The sequence below is a fragment of the Salmo trutta genome, chromosome 33, assembly GCF_901001165.1.
Source record: "Salmo trutta chromosome 33, fSalTru1.1, whole genome shotgun sequence".
In the NCBI taxonomy this organism is placed as follows: Eukaryota; Metazoa; Chordata; class Actinopteri; order Salmoniformes; family Salmonidae; genus Salmo; species Salmo trutta.
The window spans coordinates 17,905,373-17,926,645 of NC_042989.1; the positions used below are offsets into that span (position 1 = coordinate 17,905,373).

At 41.7% G+C, this 21,273-nt stretch overlaps 1 protein-coding gene and 1 long non-coding RNA gene across 3 annotated transcripts in view; both read left to right on the forward strand.

Moving 5' to 3' along the window:
• The window catches only part of LOC115172542 (reticulon-1-A), a 50,362-nt gene that overhangs the window by 6,221 nt on the left and 22,868 nt on the right, over positions 1-21,273 (forward strand). The gene's annotated exons all lie outside the window — the stretch shown is intronic.
• LOC115172548 (uncharacterized) lies at positions 15,234-16,609 on the forward strand. The gene is made up of 3 exons (XR_003871453.1): positions 15,234-15,566; positions 15,987-16,076; positions 16,177-16,609. It is a non-coding gene; the product is annotated as an uncharacterized LOC115172548 (long non-coding RNA).

Here is a 21,273-nt window from a genome sequence, read left to right on the forward strand (position 1 = left end):
GCTTTTGGTTTTAGATGTAATTAAGACCAGTTTGTTAATTATCACTTAGTGTTTACATATCTGGCATTACTCATCTCATATGTATATACTGTTTTCTATACTATTCTACAGTATCTCATTCACTTAATGTTTACATATCTGGCATTACTCATCTCATATGTATATACTGTTTTCTATACTGTTCTACAGTATCTCATTCACTTAATGTTTACATATCTTGCATTACTCATCTCATATGTATATACTGTATTCTATACTATTCTACTGTATCTTAGTCCGTTCCGCTCTGACATCGCTCATCCATATGTATATAGTCTTAATTCATTCCTACTTAGATTTGTGTGTATATGTTGGGTAATTTGTTAGATATTACTTATTAGATATTACTGCACTGTCGGAGCTAGAAGCACAGGAATTTCGCTACACCCGCAATAACATCTGCTAATCACGTGTATGTGACCAATAAAATTTGATTTGACTGTAACTCCTGGCTAAGAGTCTCAGTGAGCTCACTGGCTTTAGGTGCTGATGTGTAGAGTGTGCATAGTCATTTTAGCTTATTGTAAGACAAGTGGCAAATCATTTGTAAAAATAGAGAAGAGTAACTGCCCTAGGCAACTGCCCTGAGGGATACCGCACTGTACATATCTGTTAGAGAAGCTTCCATTGAAGAATACTCTGAATTCTATTGGATAAGTAACTCTCCAACCATGTTATGTTAGATGGTGTAAAGCCATAGCAAGTGAGTTTTTTTCAATAACAAATTATGATCAATAACATCAAAGGCTGCACTGAAATCTAACAATACAGCTCTAACTATCATCTTATTATCCCTTTATTTTAGTCAATCATCAGTCATCTGAGTCAGTGCAGTACAAGTTCAGTGCCCTTCCCTATATGCATGCTGAAAGTCAGTTGTGAACTTGTTCTTCGAAAAATAGTATTGTATTTGTTCAACCACAATTTTCTCTGTCATTTTACTAAGAAGAGGCAGCAAACTGATTGGGCAGCTGTTAGAGCCAGCAAAGGGTGCTTGACTATTTTTAGGTAGAGGAATTTCTTTAGCTTCCTTCCATGCCTGTCGACACACGCTCATTTAGGCTTTGATTAAAGACAGCAAATAGGGGTGGCAATACAGTCTGCTACCTTTCTCAATAGTTTCTCATCTAGGTCACTGGCGTAACGCAGTTTCTCTGGACCCCCGCAAGGTCGGAGTGATACTGGGCAGGATAGATTGCCAGAGCTGATTTCTATGAGAAAAGAGATTTCCTCTTTCTCATCCGGGTTGTGGATCAATCTAACATTTGCATAACATAGGCCTAGTCCCTAAACATAAACTTAATTGTGAGTTTATTTAAAGTTGAGGCTATTTGTAGCCATGGAATCTCACATGTAAGCCAATGAATTTAGTAAGGTTTGCTAGCACTGATTAAGCAGAGTGCTGTAGAACCTCAAAGCAGTGTTTTTGTGGGAGCATCATTCACGCTTCATCTCTAAGTCCGTCACCCTCTTCAGCAGAGCTCAGCTCATACTGCTATTTTTAATCTTGGAAAAACAGGGCTCACCATCCTCTTGTAGAGGAGGGAACTGGAGTCCTGCACTTGCATTTTCATTCACGGTCCCTCTGAAATATTCATAAGATGGTGTTTAAAATCCATGACTAGCTTGCTCTCTTCTTAACCCAGGCCTTTTCTTTAGCTCTTTCAGCCCTGTCAGTCTTTTAAGATTAATGTTTTTTTGCTACATTAACAGAGGCATCTAGGCTATTTTAATCCTGTAATCTGATTTTAATGCAGTCTTTTAGTACGTGTGGTATTGAATATCAGTGTTTACAAAAACATTGGTGTTTTTGTTGTTCAGAAGCTGAAGTTGTCTTCTAAACATGGCTACAGTTCAGACAGCCTGCCAGATTATTTTCCCTTGTGGCAAGATAAAAGGTGCGTGTTAATAGTTTACTGACTGTGGCTTCACAGCTCGAGACAGAGGATTGATCTGTTCCCAAACACACGCGCACACATGGACACACGCAAACACACAGCAGCCATTTCAGAAAATCATCAAAAGGCAAACATAACTGCCTTTTAGCTATGCTTGCTGGGCCCTGTCTACAGTATAGAAGTAATCTGTTGTGACACTTGTGGTCTTGGTGGGCACAATGTGGATCTTGACAGAGCTAGACTGCTTTCAACTAACCAGACACTGACCAGCCAGATCTAGGATAGTTTTTGGAGCAGAAAAGCCCTAGCCGGTTCTGACCTGTCTAGGACCTTGGGCCTGACCCTCTCCATGCAACAATGTACTCACACAATCTCATGCTCGCCTGTGGATATCATGCTCCAGGAAATTAAACTACATACTTATTGGACAACATCATTTCCTGTAACTCACAGAACCTCAGAGTAAGGCTACTGTACATTAGTCCTCTCCCATTCAGGCCATAGATAGTGCTGGTTTCAGCTACACATATTCAATTACAGCAGTAGGACATGTGGAGAAAAATCTTTGCGATGTCTTAGAAAGACGACAAAACAATGTGTTAATGATGAGCAGGACATCCAGAATTCTGACCAGATCGGACCACGCTGTGAGACTGCGTTGGAAATGCACGAGGACATTGCTTCACTTGTTCATTATATTCACAGCAGATGGTGCATCTAATGGGTTCCCCATGCCGAAAGTTAGAGAATTTGGGCATTTCTTCTGTCTGTTTTTGTGAATATTTTATGTTTTGAAGTCAGTGTTTGATATTCCGAGAGCCAATGGATTTAAGGCAATAGGACTGTTTCACGGTATGCACATTTCACATCAATAGTCCCTGTTGTAGAGCTTCTGTAGCGTTCCCACCTTCCTATGTAATGCTCCTGATTTGTCCGTGAAATACACATTTTACTCTCTGAAGATATTAGAAAATACATAGCCTACTGCAGATATTACATATGTCAGAAAAACATAAAACAAACTGATTTAAGATGGTACATAACCGGTCTACCCTATACTCCAACATTAAACAAATTCAAGTAATTTACTTTGAGTGTGGACTGTATTATTATGCATACTGGATGGACTGGTTACCTAATGGTATGCTCCAAAATGTATATCCACTAGTCTGGGAGATAACGTACTGTATAGCCCTAGCCGATGCACTTGGTTAATTGGTTGTGCAGGGCGATTTTGAATAGCCTAGTAATAATTGGGTGACACATTACCTTTCTTCCTTACTTGTGCGCGCAGAGGGGCTGTCAACAGTTAAATGACATGTTTTGTTGTGAAAACATGTTACTATCGATGTTGGTTTCCCAGATGAAGCACAGGGTAGCTGCAGGAACAAGGTTGGAGAGCCCATGGCATACAGAGTTTGGGAAGAATATCACCTGTCGCGGAGCAAGAGCATGCTCCTCAAACAGGGGTTAATGGGTGGAGTGAAATAAGTGTTGTTATATTTATTTCTCAGTTGCTCATATTAAGCGCATGCTCCGAAATACAACCGAAGTGGCCTCCCTGTCGTCATTGAAAAACTGACCGGCAGGAAAGCGCGCGGCCTCCATTTGCCATTCAAGTGCATAAAGATTACGTATTTTTTATTACCCTGCCCATCTGATAATGTGCCATTCTAATTTGACATATTAGTAATGACAATAATACATTGAGAATTGTCTGATGGGTGAAAATATGATGACTTGATGTGAGAACAGCTGTGCAGCCTGAGGCAAGAAACAGAGCGCAATCTTTTTTGCTACTTTCTCAAATCATCAATGGCCTTGTAGGCACGTCATACAGCCCGTATATGTTTTAGATTTCGAAGACATTCTAAGGGCTGTATCATTTTTTTTTTTAACGTTATTTTACCAGGTAAGTTGACTGAGAACACATTCTCATTTACAGCAACGACCTGGGGAATAGTTACAGGGGAGAGGAGGGGGATGAATGAGCCAATTGTAAGCTGGGGATGATTAGGTGGCCATGATGGTATGAGGGCCAGAATGGGAATTTAGCCAGGACACCGGGGTTAACACCCCTACTCTTACGATAAGTGCAATGGGATCTTTAATGACCTCAGAGAGTCAGGACACCTGTTTAACGTCCCATCCAAAAGACAGCACCCTACACAGGACAGTGTCCCCAATCACTGCCCTGGGCATTGGGATATATTTTTTTTAGACCAGAGGAAAGAGTGCATCCTACTGGCCCTCCAACACCACTTCCAGCAGCATCTGGTCTCCCATCCAGGGACTGACCAGGACCAACCCTGCTTAGCTTCAGAAGCAAGCCAGCAGTGGGATGCAGGGTGGTATGCTGCCAGCAACTAACACTGCCAAATGACTCTAAATCTAGCATATGAAACCTGTTTCAAATGATCACTTTTATGCTCAACATAGCCACTTCATATTCACACTCGCTCCGGAATGGGAAAGATATCCTTTATATTTTATTCAGTTAAGTTATATTCTTCTTACTATAAAATCATATCATTTAAAATAATGCCGTTGGACGATAAGCCGATCTGGTCAGCTAAACAAACAAGCCTCCAGCCTCTGCCATGGAGCATTGCCAGATAACATACAGACCGGCGGTCTTTTGCATGACAAAATGTCATGACCGCCACAGCCTTACTTAGGTCTACAGTAACAGTACATGTTCATCAACCTGGGAGATCTCTGCTCTGCTGTTATTCCCAGAGCCCCAGCAGTCCTGGGCTGTTGCTGGGAGGAAGGATGATGAAGATGGAGACTGTGCTGCTAGTGTCTCTGTCTGTGCTGCCTCACAGAATTACTTGGGCGCCTCTGCTTGTCCTGTTTCTTGCCAGCCTGCCTTCAAATCTTGTTCGTCTTCTTCAGCTTCCAGAGCCAATTAGCTAATGCTGTGGGAAGGACACAGATAAAGCAATGAAGGACAGGGTCAGGAAAGCTCCACCCCAGGGGACAACACAGTGTGTCAGCTATCGTGAACTGTGGGCCTAAATAGATTATTCTCCAAATCTTTTTCAATCCCCCGACAGACAACTCTGCACCATCTTTGAATCTAGCCTAATACTTCTCAAACCTTCCACCTGCTGGTCTGTTGAATGGCTTTATATAAAAAAGCTATGCAGATAGGCTAGGATTTGACTTGCTGAATTGCTAAATAGTGCTAGGTAGGCTTCTCTAAAGACTCAACTCTGTCCACATCTCTTGGTAGTTTGATGCAGAGGGCTGTTGGCAGTCAGTTGCCACTGTCCTCAGCATTTGGTCCAAATACTGTAGACAAAAGAAAGGCATTCTATCCTACGTGTCCTTTGTGTGTGTGCTCGTGTGTGTCCTTGAGTGAGTGTGTGTGTCTTGGCTATAGCTAACAATGGAAGTGAAGTAAGACAATAGAGACAGTTAATTGACAGCTGGGCTCCGAAGCTGACAGCTTGTAGACACTCAGTCTGGATCTTCAGATAATCTATCCTCACCATTCCACTCAGGTAAAGACTTTGCTTGGATCGATAAATGACAGGCAACCAAAGCTTCCACTGACTTCACAACTTCAGTGCAATAAGACTTCTTGTGTAGGCTGACTGTTTTTATAGCATTTTCTCATCCCAGTTGACAATAACAATGTCCAGCCATCATGGGAGTTTAAGAAGATGGTGGATACTAATAGCTCATGAGCAACTGTATCCTCTGACCTCTCAGCTGCCTACCTACCGATCGACCTCCTTCGGTATTCATATCCCCGTTGTCATTTTTGAGCCACTTATATTTGTGTGTTTGTGATAGCCGCTTGCTTACTTCCCTCAATTCAACACCTTTTTGTTTTCTTTCTTCCCCCTTCTCATTGTCACCCCTAGTTTGCTGCCTAAAGCCTACCCTCTTATCTTAAGTTTCAATTCGAGAGGTAACAACACAGTAGCCTATATGTTCTTGTAAGGCCCCTCTCGCCCTCTGTTTGGCTGGTTTGCTGTAGCATGCAGCAGAAATGGGAGAGGACTCTTGAAAGGAGACATCACACAGGTCGAACATAGATAAACACTGTACACTATATACACTACAGTGTAGGCGAATCATTCTCACAAAACTGTAAAAAACAATTCTCACGAGTCATTTTGCACAAAGTTTCTTCTTGAATTCCTTATATTAGGATCTGTACTTATCTATTTCATAATTATTTTTTTAAATCATATATTATGCATTTCACCAACAGTCTCACAATGTTCATTACAGTAATAGTTTTTGAAGTCCAAAAAAGTTATAATCAAATCAATATTTGTAATATTTTTGGCATGCTCCCCTGATGAAAAAGCCTGAGTTAAAACAACACTGAAAATAAAAATATTTCAAATGAAAATATACAACTGTTATAAAATTAAATCAGACTTTTCCCCAATTTGAGCTCTTTAGCCATTTCGATAATGAGATGGCCAAGTGGGGTAAAGGGGGTGTTTGAGAATAAGAACCTCATTCTGAAGGCATATAATGTAATAATATATGCCATTTAGCAGATGCTTTTATCCAAAGCAACTTAAGGTCATGCGTGCATAAATTTTACATATGGATAGTCCCGGGAATCGAACACATTACCCTGGCTCTACCGACCTGAGCTATAAATTAACTTAACTTGTGCTCATCTAAGGACTACTCCTCAAGATCAGTCGTCACCAACCTTATCTGAGTCAAGGTCACTTTCGCAGTCAAAAACCAAGCCGAGATCTACCGCTCAGAATTTTTTTTAATCATGACTTTTTTTTTTTATTACATTAACCTAGTAAAAACGATTCTGTAGGAATGAGGTTTGGGCCATAGGCTTAATAAATTATCATAGCATATTGACTATATGCCTGGCCTGCCAATATTCTTATTCTCAGATCATATTATATATAAAAACTCGAGCTTTGATAACAAAATAGATCAGTTGGTATAGAGCAAATTGAAATAATGAGATTTTTTTTATTTTACTGACTGATGTTACCTGCATCTGATGGTCATGGTGCTTTCAAGACAACTGGGAACGCGGGGGTCAAATCATCACGTCGGGAAGTCGGAGCTCTTGGAATTCCGAGTTGGATGACCGTTCAAAACTTTTTTACCCAGTCTGATCTCGTTCCCCCCCCATGTTCTCAGTTGTCTTGAACGCACTGAAGTCGCAAGTCCCCAGTTGTTTTGAACACAGCATTAGTCTCAGCGGAGTGAGGGAAAGAGCACCACAGTGTCCGCCTTTCACAGTCCCAGCTTTTTCCTTCCTTTCCTCCGGTGAGACTGACCAGAGAAAGGGGACACAGTCATCTACCTGATGGCGAAGCTGGAGTCGCACCCCATCTGCCTCATGCACAAATTCATGTTGTTCCTATAACCAGAGATAGTGAAATATTCCTCGATATTGAAATAGACACCACGAGCTGCTAATAATAATAATACAAACTCAGGGCTATCGGTACACTTGGCTACTATTTTTTTTTTTTACCGTTATTTAACTAGGCAAGTCAGTTAACAACAAATTCTTATTTACAATGACGGCCTACCCCGGCCAAACCCTAACCCGGACGACTCTGGGCCAATTGTGCGCCGCCCCCATGGGACTCCCAATCACGGCCAGTTGTGATACAGCCTGGAATCGGACCAGGGTCTGTAGTGACGCCTCTAGCACTGAAATGCAGACCGCTGCACCACTCGGGAGCCCATTGCAGCTGCAGTGCGAGTGGAAGTACGGGGAAGCATATTTTATGTTTTGTAATAGTGTTTAATAAAGACAGTGATGAATAAAAACTTAAATGAACTCACTTATAAAAACAGCAGCTCTTTGCTGTGTTCTATGACAGTCTCTCTGTGGTTATGGTTTTAAAAGTTATTCAATCTTAAGTAGACTAGTATCAAACGTTTGCTGTGGCCGGGGTTGTGGAATCTCTGTAGGCACGGTGATTTGAGCTATCCAATTAGCGAGTTTAGTAGGCGCACTTGATTTAGCCACATCTCTCCCAGTCCACTTTGCTTACCCGGGCGCAGGGCTTCTGAATCAAGTGCACCTACCGGCAACAGCGCAACACAAATAAAAAAACAAAAAGGAGCGCAAGCCTCTATTTTTCTACAGAAATGTTTGGTGATTGACTAGGAATGCCTGGAAGATCGACCGGTTGGCGACCAATGCTCTAGACCCCTCAAACTCAACTCAAACTCAAACTCAACTCTGAACCTTGAAGTGAGTTCCACTGCATTTTTTCATACTCAGGGACTGATTTAGACCTGGGACAACAGGTGTGTGCAATTAATTATCAGGTAGAACAGAAAACCAGCAGGCTCTGGACCTTACAGGGTAAGAGTTGAGTACCCCTGCTCTAGATGATCCATCATGGGTGAATAAAACATGTTTTTAAAACTGCTTGGATTTTTTACAGGAACTTGAAAAAGTGTTACAGACACTGTGTTTGTGTGTAATAAATATTATAGTTTACTTTAAACTTCAACTAGTATACAATTTTAATGATTTATGGACAAACTACAGCAACAGATTTTGTTATTCAAATAATTTTTTTTCTAAAGAAAATTGTATAAAATGACCTGAGAATTTCACCTGGCTCAAAAAAATTCAGGCGAACATGTAAAATCTATTTAAAATAAAACACTTTCCCAAAAACTAGACATCTTAGTCCTCAGAATGATAGTTGATTTTTGCAGATGCATCATGGTTTTGCTACAGACATTTTAAAACTGGTTCCATTAGAATCACCCAGGCATACATTCACTTTTCAGTTGCTTTCATTTAAAGAGACATGTCAATCTAGTAATTATAGCATTGTACAGTAAAGATGAACTACAGTGTCTGGAAAACACAAGTTGTTTTGAACGTCAATACAATAAAATGTATTTGTCAGGTCCTTCGTAAACAACAGGTGTAGACTAACAGTGAAACACTTACATGCCCTTCCCAACAATGCAGGGAGAATTTTTTTTATTATAACGAGGAATAAATACACAATGAGTAAAGATTACTTGGCTATATACAGTGGTAAGAAAAAGTATGTGAACCCTTTAGAAATACTTGGATTTCTTCATACATTTTTCATAAAATTTGATCATCTAGGTCACAACAATAGACAAACACAGTCTGCTTAAACTAATAACACACAAACAATTATATGTTTTCATGTCTTTATTGAACACACCGTGTAAACATTCAGTGCAGGGTGGAAAAGGTATGTGAACACTTGGATTTAATAACTGGTTGACCCTCCTTTGGCAGCAAAAACCTCAACCAAACATTTTCTGTAGTTGCGGATCATACCTGCACAACGGTCAGGAGGAATTTTGGACCTTTACAAAACTGTTTCAATTCAGCAATATTCTTGGGATGTCTGGTGTGAACTTCTCTCTTGAGGTCATACCACAGCATCTCAATCGGGTTGAGGTCAGGACTCTAACTGGGCCACTCCTGAAGGCGTATTTTCTGCTGTTGAAGCCATTCGGTTGTTGATTTACTTCTGTGTTTTGGGTCGTTGTCCTGTTGCGTCACCCAACTTCTGTTGAGCTTCAATTGGCAGACAGATAGCCTTACATTCCCCTGCAAAATGTCTTGATAAACTTGGGAATTCATTTTTCCGACGATGATAGCAAGCTGTCCAGGCCCTGAGGCAGCAATGCAGCCCCAAACCATGAGGCTTTGATATTGGTGTGCTGTGCCTTTTTTTCTCCACACAAAATGTTGTGTGTTTCTTCCAAACAACTCAACCGTAGTTTCATCTGTCCACAGAATATTTTGCCAGTAGCGCCGTGGAACATCCAGGTGCACTTTTGCAAACTTCAGACGTGCAGCAATGTTTTTTTTGGACAGCAGTGGCTTCTTCCGTGGTGTCCTCCCATGAACACCATTCTTGTTTTACGTATTGTGGACTTGTCAACAGAGATGTTAGCATGTTCCAGAGATTTCTGTAAGTCCTTAGCTGACACTCTAGGATTCTTCTTAACCTCATTGAGCATTCTGCGCTGTGCTCTTGCAGTCATCTTTGCAGGACGGCCACTCCTAGGGAGAGTAGCAACAGTGCTGAACTTTCTCCATTTATAGACAATTTGTCTTACTGTGGACTGATGAGCTTCAAGGCTTTTAGAGATACTTTTGTAACCCTTTCCAGCTTTATGCAAGTCAACAAATTCTTAATCTTAGGTCTTGTGAGATCACTTTTGTTCGAGGCATGGTTCACATCAGGCAATGCTTCTTGTGAGTAGAGAACTCACATTTTGTGAGTGTTTTTTATGGGGCAAGGCAGCTCTAACCAACATCTCCAATCTCATCTCGTTGATTGGACTCCAGGTTAGCTGACTCCTGACTCCAATTAGCTTTTGGAGAAGTCATTAGCCTAGGGGTTCACATACTTTTTCCAACCTACACTGTGAATGTTTGAATGATCTATTCAATATAGACAAGGAAAATACAATAATTTGTGTGTTATTAGTTTAAGCACACAATGTTTGTCCATTGTTGTGACTTAGATGAAGATCAGATCAAATTTGATGACTAATTTATGCAGAAATCCAGGTAATTCCAAAGGGTTCACATACTTTTTCTTGCCATTGTACATAGGGTACCAGTAGCGAGTCGATGTGCAGAGGTACGAGGTAATGGAGGTAGATGCATTATGTACATATAGGTAGAGGTAAAGTGACTAGGCAACAGGATAGATCATCAACAGTAGCAGCAGCGTATGTGATGGGTTAGTGCAAAAAGGGTCAATGCAGATTAGAGCTGACCCCAATTAGTCGATTGTTTGGTTGTTAGGCTGTTGGTCGACCCAGACTGTTTTAGTCGAGCTGTAACAAATATCTCTGTACCGCATCGCCAGGCGTCTCCCAAATTCTGTAACAATGCGGAAGGCTATGTATAGCTCCGAATTGACATGATTAGTTGACAGTAGGTGGGGTGGTACATCCTGTATAAACACAAACTCACTTCCTTGACAACAGTGCTGCACTGCTCCATAAAGCGCAAGAAGTATGAATTCCCTGACTGAATGCAGACATCTGATTGACCATGCGCCCAGATGCACAATGCACTTCTTTCTCCAGAATGCGCTCTTTCCCGACAATTAGTGCACATTCATTGTTTCATAACTTCATTGTGTGAATTGTTTGCATTTGATTGTTAGTGTATATCAATTCCCCATTACATATATCACCAGTAGTACATTTAACGTTAATTCCTATAATTTCTAATCTACAATGTTTGTTACTTTGGTTATGGTCATTTCTTTTAATGCATTCAATATTATTATTCCAGTCTTTCTGTAATCCTTGTCTGATTGGACACGTTGTTTGCAGAGTGCACAACCTATGCTACACTTGTGAGAAACAAGTTTTGGTTTCTTTAATTCCATTTATGAGTTCTGTAAATTTAGTCATTGTTTTTTGTTTGGAGCGCTCCTGTCAATGTTGAGTAAGGACGTGCACACATAGAAGTAGGCCTAAAGGCTACCTGGCCTGCGAGCAAATGTAGGCATATAAATATAGTATAGTATTTCTGATTGGCTTAACACACCACCACTGATGACCTGTGGAGCTTCTCAAAGTAATGTTTTCTTCACCTCAAACTGCAAGCAGTCTGTTTTTACATCCATTCAGAATGACAATAGTTCCTCAATGTATACTATTTGAAAAATCTTTCCAGCTCTCTTCCTTTCGATAACCACTCAGCATGGGGGCGGGGGGGGGGGGGGGGGGGGGGGGGGGGGGGGGTGGATTCTGGCAGGGGGGAGACCTAAGTTAATACTTGATACAATGTTTCAAGTTAGTTGCAGACAGGTCATGCGTAGCCAATGTGATTTTTATAGGATATTTATTTTTATCAGGATATTTTCTACCTGCAGGCTGCAATGTTTTCATTTGTTGGCTTTATGTGTGCTATTTTTACATAGTTGGCAATAGCAATAGAAGTTACTTTTTAGGTTTGTGTCATTTTTCATTTAGATTTGGATAGAATGTTGATTAACCACATGACAATGATTTTGAAAAATGAAGACGATATTATAAGTTAAATTAAACTGTTTCACAAAGATGTGCATATGAAAACCATAACAGGCACGCAGATCGATAGAAAAGGTTAGATAAATGGTCATTCCACATGAGAAAGGTTGCTGACTCCTCGTGTAGGTATTACCAGCAACTTCAGGAGAGTGATGGCAGAATCTGCAAAAGCCAGCAGGAGAGGGAGGAGAATAGTTGGGTCAGGTTACATTTCTTTTTCTCCTTCTGGTTATCTAGATCTCTGGCCCATCTTCATGCATCAAACCGTAAGCTTAAAGCATCAGACAAGCTCAATGGATATAGTTGATTTTATTAAAATACATGGCATGGCACATGGTTTATGAACTGGTTCAAAAAACAACACTTGATTCAACGCTTTGAGTTTTTCAATTCAATTTAAATTATTATACAAAATTCTTGCCACCAACAAAATGCTATATATATGGGGCATATGACAATCTTGACAATCTCAGCTGCGAAGAGACAGAATCACTAGGTCCCTTATTCTGGTAGCTTGTTTCTGGTCACAGGTTTAGGAATGTATAAAAATCACAACATTCACTTAAAGTTAAATAAACAAATAGCAGTGTTGGGCGATTTGGAAAACCATAGTCAATAAATAATATAATAATACTCGTAGGAAAGGTTTTCAACTTTAGCTCACAATCTGTGGATAGTATACGATTAGAAAGGTTCAACCTATGGGCCTCCCGGGTGGCGCAGTGGTCTAAGGCACTGCCACCAGAGATTCTGGGTTCGAGCCCAGGCTCTGCCGCAGCCGGCTGCGACCGGGAGGGCCATGGGGCGGCGCAGAACTGGCCCAGCATCGTCCGGGTTAGGGAGGGTTTCACCGGCAGGGATATCCTTGTCTCATCGCGCACTAGCGACTCCTGTGGCGGGCCGGGCGCAGTGCACGCTGACCAGGTCGCTTGGTGTACGGTGTTTCCTCCGACACATTGGTGAGGCTGGCTTCCGGGTTGGATATGCGTTGTGTCAAGAAGCAGTGCGGCTAGGTTGGGTTGTGTTTACGGAGGACGCATGGCTCTCGACCTTCGCCTCTCCCAAGTCCGTACGGGAGTTGCAGCGATGAGACAAGACAGTAGACACTACTGGATACTGGATACCATGAAATTGGGGAGAAAAAGGGGTAAAAGATTTTTAAAAAAAAGGTTCAACATTTATGTAAAACATCACAGCGCAATTAAAATATATTGCACATGGAAACCAAACAAGGGTTGCAGCGATGTTGTTGGGATGGGCTGAGAGTGGCTGAGGGGTGGGATTAAAGAGCTTATGTTTGGTAATGTATTATTGTTATGTCATTGCTTTATATAAAAGTACCATGAATGCAACATGTGTATGTAAAATGTATGTACAGTACCAGTCAAAAGTGAAGGTGATTGAGACAATGCCAAGAGTGTGCAAAGCTGTCATCAAGGTGGCTACTTTGAAGAATCAAATATAAAATATATTTTGATTTGTTTAACACTTTTTTGGTTACTACATGATTCCATATATGTTATTTCATATTTTTGATGTCTTCAATATTATTCTACAATGTAGAAAATAGTAAAAATAAAGAAAAACCCTTGAATGAGTAGGTGTGTCCAAACTTTTGACTGGTACTGTGTATGTAGCAGAAAATATGTAAAAAAAAAATATATATATATATATATTTGTCCTCCGGAGAGGACAAAATGGAAGTGTTTAATAAAAAATAAAAACCATGTTTATATATGGAAAAATACACGTTTAAAATTTTCTAGCAATCAATTGGTCGAAAGAACAGACAACTTTCGGTCAACCGGAAAAAAATATTTTTAGTCGGGGACAGCCCTAATGCAGATAGTCCAGGCAGCTATTTGATTAACTATTTAGCAGTCTTAGTTGGTTCCCAACTTGGTCCAGCTGTGCGGTAGCAGAGAGAACAGTCCATGAGTTTGGTGGCTGGAGTCTCTGACAATCTTTAGGGCCTTCCCCTGACACTGCCAGGTATAGAGGTCCTGGATGGCAGGGAGCTTGGCCCCAGTGATGTACTGGGCCACACAAACTACCCTCTGTAGCGCCTTGCGGTCTGATTCCAAGCAGTTGCCATACTGGTGATGCATCCAGTCAAGATGCTATCAGTGGTGCTGCTGTAGCACTTTTTGAGGATCTAAGGGCCCATGCTGAATCTTTTCAGCCTCCTGAGGGAGAATAATTGTTATTGTGCCTTCTTCACGACTGTGGTGGTGTGTGTGTGGACCATGTTAATTTCTTAGTGATGTGGACAACGAGAAACTTGAATCTCTCAACCCGCTCCACTACAGCCCCATCGATGTGGGTGTGCTCGGCCCTCAGCTTCCTGTAGTCCACGATCAGCTCTTTTGTCTTGCTGACGTTGAGGGAGAGGTTGTTGTCCTGGCAACACACTGCCAGGTCACAGACCTCCCTATAGGCTGTCTCTCTTCTCATTGGAAGAGGCTAGATGGAAGTAGTGGAGGTTTATTAAAGGCCTTCGTGCTCCAGAGCTCTGCTGATACAGCACGGCATCTCCTATGTCCCCCTCAGGGCCAGAGGCTGCATGGAGGTGGGAGTGGAGAGGTTGAGGGAGTGGAGAGGTTGAGGGAGTGGAGAAGTTGAGGGAGTGGAGAGGTTGAGGGAGTGGAGAGGTTGAGGGAGTGGGGCTCTCAAAAGCTAGAGGAGAACTGACAGTTTTGTATGCAACTGCAAGGCATTAGGAAAACAAACCAAGACTACATGACCCTCTTGGATTTAAAATCAACTTGATTGTTGTTCAGGTTTGCCTTTAATTTTATAAATATCAAATTAGCGAGCAGCCAAACACAATAGAGAAAAAGATTGTTGACATTGAAGATCACTGTCATTATCATGAGTTCAATGGCTTAGTCTTATGGAGTGAATGCATCAGGCTGCAGCCTCCTACATGCAGTTCATTGAACCTCTGCTTCCAGGCCTATACATAATAGCCAATACTTTTGATGTCATCTGGTATCACGTTTTTGTCTCCAGCCATATAATTAGAGATGCCTGGGCCTAGCGTAGCAACAATTGTCAGGGTGCATTAGGTTAATGACTGTGTTGTTTGTGTGTAGGATTAACAATGTGACTGCCCCTTCACAACACATCCACCTGAAATGATTTATTTAACTGTGTTATCCACTCAGAAGCATGATTATGTTGTGGCAAATTCTGAAACGAGAGTTTCTGTGCTGTCACGTCTGATCCTGTCTGAATGAGTTGAAGCGCTTGCTTGGCCTTGTGGGGTTTTTCCAGTGTCTGACTGTCTGGGTACTGCTGCTGCGCCACAATGGCCGCTGCTGTATGTTGATGTGGATCAGTAAACAGCTCTCCTGTCTGTCTGAGCAGCCTCTTACAGCCGCTGCTGCCCTGATCTCTGTCTGCTGAACACTTAACCCGTCTATTCCCATCGTTCTGCTGCTTCGATGCCTCCTGGAGTGGTTAGCAAGCAACCGCTCAGCGCTACGTCACTGTCATTCTCTAAAGCAGCCAGCGGTGTGGAGAGAGAATATGGGGGGTGCGTGTGACCCACTGCCAGGAATCAACTGCAACCAGTTCCAGAGGTTACCTCTCTTCACAGTATGTTATATTTATGAGTCCAGAGTCCTGCCGTCTTCTGTGTAGTTAAGGTGACTCAGTCAATGGTAGATTATGCTGCTGGTATTGTCAGGGGGATGGCAGAATGGGGCGAAAGGAGAGCCATAAGAGGATTATACAGTAGTAGGCTGGCTGTCAGTAGATCTATTGCTTCATGAACCCCACTGAACTCCAGACACCACATCCACAGCTGTTCCCATCTGCTTTAGGAACAGCCTGATGATGCTCAGACATGTCATATGCTGCCCTGACTACATTCTACCTAACAGAGAATAGCCTGCTGCCATGTTGCTCTGCTTAGGATCTCACCATGTTATTTCATTTAGAGTGTTTGTGTTTTCTCTGGATCGTGGTTGTAGCCTAGTGTTTAGGACATTGTGTTTTGTATGATTTATTGACAAGGACATTGTAGACGTTGTACAATACCATGAGGAAAGGGAGCAGGACCTGCAGGGAGAACAGAACGGAGGATGGGAAGGGACGTCCTGAACGGTAGGGTACTCAGCCTATATTCTCTGTGAGAGCCTGAAAGTTCCTATTTAAATCCCTTATCCTTATCCCACCCCCTCGCCCTCATCCTCACCCACCCCAGCAGCTGGACCCGGCCTATTTATAGAGACACCGCTGCCCAGTGAGAGTTGAAGACTGTAGAGCAGCTCTGGAGAGGGAGGCGCTCCCAGCACGGTTAGTGGGGGAGTAAACTAGGCTTTGCACTCAGCTGTGCAACACAGCACACATTCCAGCCATGGGCCTCACTGTCTGTGCAACTTGTGTCTAATCACTTTGCACAAAAATGTTGGCTGGCTGCACTGTATATCTGATCTATCAAGTTCACAGAAACCAAATATTTATTTTCAAGTTAAGCTTTGGATTTTTGGCAGTAGACGTCACATGGATGTAAACAAAAGATTACAGTAATTTCCATTGAAAAAGACCCATGAGCACCAACATATGAAGTCATAGGAGCATATCTAATTGGGTGTCAAATTAAATCTGAAATGAAGGTATAGATAAAACATATTTTTTTTTACCATTTTCCATCTGATTTCTTGATAGGTATCAGAAATACATTAAAACATAATAATGTTGACGTTAAGACCCCTGCCAACAAATATCAACACGTATATTTAGTTTTGGAGAAATTGTTTACCTTCTGTAAGTTTAGGAAATATTGCCTTGTGCCTTGTAATTCCGTTACCAAAAACCCAGATATCTTTAAGATATTTTCTAATTTCTCTCCCTCATGAGGAGGGAGTATACTGAAAGTTCACAGAAGTATAAAGTAATGGTAAATCTACCAATTTAGTTATAGTGATTTAACTGATATCAATTTTGTTTATCAATTATGAAGTGATTAGTAACAGAATTACCCAAAAATCAGTAACGTTATTACTGCAAATTAATTGGCTATAATGAGAAATCATAATAGTACCAAACCAGTTGGGTCACCTGCTACTGTCCTCCCTTCCACCTGCATACTGTTATGTTCTGCTCATAACTGTTTTCTTTGTCTTTCTGTTGTCTAGGGGTCAAACCAAGAGTGTTAAAATAGTCTGTCTGGACAATCTCTCTCTCACTCACTCACTCACTCACTCACCCACTCACTCACTCACTCACTCACTCTCCAGTTAATGTCACCTCTCCCAGTTCTTACTGACACCTCTCCCATGAGCCCCCTCTCTTTCCATTTACTGTATCCAGCATCCTCGCCCACTGAGAACCGACCAACAGCGGATGTCCATGGATGTTGAAAAGTTTACATTTGGTCAGTCCACCAATGCCTGTTAACATCCACAGATTGACCAGACTGGACCAAATCTGAACCTATCATATACAGTGCATTCAGAATTAAAAAAAAATTTTTTGCAAATTTATTACAAATAAAACACAGAAATACCTTATTTACATAAGTATTCAGCCCCTTTGCTATGAGTTCAGGTGCATCCTGTTTCCATTGATCATCCTTGAGATGTTTCTACAATTTGATTGGAGTCCACCTGTGTTAAATTCAATTGGTTGGACATGATTTGAAAAGGCACACACCTGTCTATATATGGTCCCACAGTTGACAGTGCATGTCAGAGGAAAAACTTAGCCATAAGGGCGAAGAAATTCTCAGAGACAGAATTGTGTTGAGGCACAGATCTGGGGATGGGTACCAAAAAATGTCTGTAGCATTGAAGGTCCCCAAGAACACAGCTGCCTCCATCATTCTTAAATGGAAGAAGTTTGGAACCACCAAGACTCTTCCTAGAGTAGGCCGCCCAGCCAAACAGCAATCGGCGGAGAAGGGCCCTTGGTCAGGGAGGTGACCAAGAACCCGATGGTCACTCTGACAGAGCTCCAGAGTTCCTTTGTGGAGATGGGAGAACCTTCCAGAAGGACAACCATCTCTGCAGTCCTCCACCAATCAGGCTTTTATGGTAGAGTGGCTAGACGGAAGCGGAGATTCTCTGGTCTGATGAAACCAAGATTGAACTCTTTGGTCTGAAAGCCAAGCGTCACGTCTGGAGGAAACCTGGCACCATCCCTACAGTGAAGCATGGTGGTGGCAGCATTATGCTTTTGGGATGTTTTTCAGTGGCAGGGACTGGGAAACTAGTCAGGATTGAGGGAAAGATGAACGGAGTAAAGTATAGAGAGATCCTTGAAGAAAACCAGCTCCAGAGCGCTCAGAACCTCAGACTGGGTGAAGGTTCACCTTCCAACAGAACAACGACCCTAAGCACACGGCCAAGACAACGCAAGAGTGGCGTCGGGACAAGTCTCTGAATGTCCTTTAGTGGCCCAGCCAGAGCCCGGACTTGAACCTGATCGAACATCTCTGGAGAAACCTGAAAATAGCTGTGCAGCGACGCTCTCCTCCAACCTGACAGCGCTTGAGAGGATCTTTTTAATTGAATTTTAACCTTTATTTAAATAGGCAAGTTAGTTAAGAACAAATGAGAGCCTACCCCAGCCAAACCCTAACAGCGCTGGGCCATACTATGGGACTCCCAATTACGGCCAGCTGTGATACAGCCTGGAATCGAACTAGGGTCTGTAGTGACACCTCTAGCACCGAGATGCAGTGCCTTAGACTGCCGCACCACTCGGGAGCCCCTGCAGAAAAGAATGGGAGAAACTCCCCAAATACATGTGTGCCAAGCTTGTAGCGTCATGCCCAAGACTCAAGGCTGTAATCGCTGACAAAGTACTGAGTAAAGGGTCTGAATACTTGTGTAAATGTAATATTTCATTTCATATTTTTTATACATTTGCAATAATGTATTAAAGTCTGTTTTTGCTTTGTCATTATGGAGTTTGTGTGTAGATTGATGAGGCTGTAATGTAACAGAATTTGGAAAAAGTGAAGGGGTCTGAATACTTTCCTAATGCACTGTATGTATGTTTCACAAGTTTGGATAGCACAGTACAGTACAGTGAGTAGAGCACAGTACAGTACAGTGAGTAGAGCACAGTACAATACAGTACAGTACTGAGCAGGTGTTGGAAACAAAATCAGTGTCCAATTGCTTCATTCTGAACACAAGCACTATATTTTTCGTTACGTTCCACAATTCCGACCAGCTAAATAAAGTTCTGAACCGGTTCGAAACTCCCAAAAAGTACTGATTTATATCGTTCCTTTCTGTTCCTTTTTTAACCTGTGAAATCAATATTTTTTACATTTAGCTCATTAAATTACTTCACCAATCAGTGCAGCTATAGCAGGCAAGCTAGTTGTTTACATGCCAGAATGACAGACAAAGGTGTAGCCTATGGCGCAAGATGTGACAGACATTTTACAGGTGGGGAGAGAGCGAGAGGATGTATTATCTGAATTAGGTCCACAGAATTATACCTAGGAGAAGTGGCTTCTATGAAGGAACTTTTAATGTTCTTTGAGCTAGCTAGCGAGTTAGCACAAGCTGGAGCTAGCGAGCTAACAAGCTTGTGAGTGCAGAGAGGCACCAGAATGAAAAACACATCTTACCTTTTTGTAGTTAATAAATCTAATGTGGAACTTGATAACTAGGCCTATAGTATTCTTAACTAGCATTGAAAAAGTTAATCCATTATTCTCTAGCTTATTAAAAATCTCCTCATGCTTCTAACGTCAGTACAGTAGTCTATGCTTTGCTTCAGAGGGGGAAGGGGCAGGTAGCCTACACACACACACACACACACACACAGTGGTAAAGATTTTCAGCTTCCTTGCAGATGCTGGAATAAGTTTCTGAATGAAAGAGAGGGCTTTCTTGCATGTTTTTGTGAGACTAGAGAGAATGCCTAGAACATAAAATAACTTTATTAACCGGTTTCCATGCTTTTAAAATAATGATTCTGTCCCGGAACAGTATGGATCACTTTTGTTCCCGGTTCCGTTTCTGTTCCTTGAAAAATGTCATTCTTTTACAGTGTTTGGTTCTGTTCCCTGAACCGGTTCCAATCCCTGGTACTGAGTACAGCACAGTACTGTACAGTGAATAGAGTACAGTGAGTAGAGCACAGAAGAGTACAGTCCAATAAGTAGTACTGTAAAGAAAAGTAGAGTATAATATAGTACAGACTAGAGTGCAGTATATACAGTTTAAGTACACTTTTGTTGGAGTCATTAAAACTAGTTTTTCAACCACTCCACCAATTTCTTGTTAACAAACTATAGTTTTGGCAAGTCAGTTAGGATATCTACTTTATGCATGACACAATACATTTTTCCAACAATTGTTTACAGAGATCATTTCACTTATAACTCACTGTATTACAATTCCAGTGGGTCAGAAGTTTACATACACTAAGTTGACTGTGCCTTTAAACAGCTTGGAAAATTCCAGAAAATGATGTCATGGCTTTAGAAGCTTCTGATAGGCTAGTTGACATCATTTGAGTCAATTGGAGGTGTATCTGTGGATGTATTTCAAGGCCTACCTTCAAACTCAGTGCCTATTTGCTTGACATCGTGGGAAAATCAAAAGAAATCAGCCAAGACCTCAGACAAAAAAGTCTGGTTCATCCCTGGGAGCAAGTATAAACACCATGGGACCACACAGCTGTCATACCGCTCAGGAAGGAGACGCGTTCTGTCTCCTAGAGATGAACGTACTTTGGTGTGAAAAGTGCAAATCAATCCCAGAACAACATCAAAGAACCTTGTGAAGATGCTGGAGGAAACAGATACAAAAGTATCTATATCTACAGTACAGTAAAACGAGTCCTATATTGACATAACCTGAAAGGCCGCTCAGCAAGGAAGAAGCCACTGCTCCAAAACCGCCATAAAAAAGCCAGACTATGGTTTGCAGCTACACATGGAGACAAATATCGTACTTTTTTGAGAAATGTCCTCTGGTCTGATGAAACAAAAATAGAACTGTTTGGCCATAATTGTGCGGCAGGTAGCCTAGTGGTTAGAGTGTTGGACTAGTAACCGAAAGGTTGCAAGTTTGAATCCCCGAGCTGACAAGGTTAAAATCTGTTGTTCTGCCCCTGAACAAGGCAGTTAACCCAACGTTCCTAGGACGTCATTGAAAATAAGAATTTGTTCTTAACTTACTTGCCTAGTTAAATAAAGATAAAATAAAAACACCATCCCAACCGTGAAGCACGGGGGTGGCAGCATTGTGTTGTGGGGGTGCTTTGCTGCAGGAGGGATTGGTGCACTTCACAAACTAGATGGCATCATGAGGGAGGAAAATTATGTGGATAT